Source organism: Alligator sinensis, unplaced genomic scaffold, assembly GCF_000455745.1.
Source record: "Alligator sinensis unplaced genomic scaffold, ASM45574v1 scaffold52_1, whole genome shotgun sequence".
In the NCBI taxonomy this organism is placed as follows: domain Eukaryota; kingdom Metazoa; phylum Chordata; order Crocodylia; family Alligatoridae; genus Alligator; species Alligator sinensis.
This window is the reverse complement of record NW_005842152.1, coordinates 1,591,178-1,592,712: the sequence shown is the minus strand read 5'-3', so window position 1 is coordinate 1,592,712 and position 1,535 is coordinate 1,591,178. Positions and strand designations below refer to the sequence as shown.

At 50.1% G+C, this 1,535-nt stretch overlaps 1 protein-coding gene across 4 annotated transcripts in view; it reads left to right on the top strand.

Annotated features, from left to right (window-relative positions):
• MYOM2 (myomesin 2) overlaps positions 1 to 1,535 on the top strand; it is a 155,277-nt gene that overhangs the window by 115,997 nt on the left and 37,745 nt on the right. The window lies entirely within an intron of this gene.

Here is a 1,535-nt window from a genome sequence, read left to right as displayed (position 1 = left end):
AATCCCCACCCACTAACATAACACAGCTGTTAGATTTGTACTGTTCTGTATGGACCTCCCCTTAGGAGTTTCTGGGTGTGTCTACGCAAGATGCTTTACTGTGCACTTGTGCTAATTACTGTGCAGTGAGCATCCACATCTACATGTGCAGATGCTTACTGCGCAGTAATTAGTTCTAGTTGTGCATAAATTTGCTAACTGCAAATGACATAGCAAATTTACTTGTGATTAGTAACTGTGAAGTAGTGCATATGTAGATGCCTGAATGGAAGCAAATGTACTCCCGGTGAGCCGGGCAACAGGGGCAGGAGATTCCTTCCTGCCCCCAGGAGCTGCCACCTGACTGTCCCCCCAACCTGGCAGCAGGGATCCCCCAGCCCTCACTCCATAATCCTGGGGCTGAGAGAGCCTTCTCTCCCATCCTGAGTCCCACAATTGCGGGGTTGGGGCTGGAAGTTCCTTATTTCCCAGCATCAACTCCATGGTTCTGGGGCCAGGGCTGGGAGATCTTTATCTCCCAGCTTGAGTCCCATGGTCACAGGACCCAGGCTGGGAGATCCTTATTTCCCCATGCCAGCTTCATGAGAAGGATCTCCCAGCCAAGGACAAGCCTGTGATAAGGATTGCCTGTGACCACCAGCCCCATGATCATGAAGCAGGGGCTGGGAGTTCCCTGCTGCCAGGGCAGAGGGACATTGTCTCCACCTGGGCTCTAGTGGCCGAACCTGCCCTGGCAGCAGGCAGCTCCCAGGGGCAGGGAGAAATGTCACTCCCCCCACCAGGAGACAGCTGTCTCTTGGCCCCTGGGCTAGCACCCAGGGGGAGACTGGAGCTCCCCCTGGCTGCTTCAGGGGCCAGTTGCAGGACCACAGGAAGCAGGAGTAGTCTGATGCTAGGAGCAGCAAATCTGCTTCTACATCCCTGCATGTGTAGACACGTGCCCAGGAGAGTTTACTCTTGAGTAGTTTTCTCAAGAGTAAACTGCTCCTGAATTGTTTGCATGTATAGATGTACCATCTCTGACTTAAAGGGTGGCAGAGCCTTTTATTATCCTCATCTATGGACTTTGTAGTCTACCCTAGGTGCAAAGACCCAACTTCTGTTGACTCTGGTGCCTGGGTACACAAAATAGAAAAGGGCTTTCAAACTGCAGGGTTTATATTGCAAAAACCAAGGGATTATGTAGAGGTATACAATTCCTTAGCAATAAAAGAAACTAATGTACTTAGGTCTGTCCTAGGAACCCCTGCTGACGATCCATCCACTCTGCCTAATTACCAGGCCTAGATGCAGGTGGGGAGAGTTTTTTTTTCTCAGTAGCAGTCCCAGATTTTTTAGGGAGGTTGTACAGACATGGCCAATCGAATATGGCCAATCAAATATGGGAATATTGCTCACTCTATCTCAGAACCAGGATTTCAGACTTGTCTCAGACCCTATGGTTGGTAGAGATTCATAGATTCATAGATTCATAGATGTTAGGGTCGGAAGGGACCTCAATAGATCATCGAGTCCGACCCCCTGCATAGGCAGGA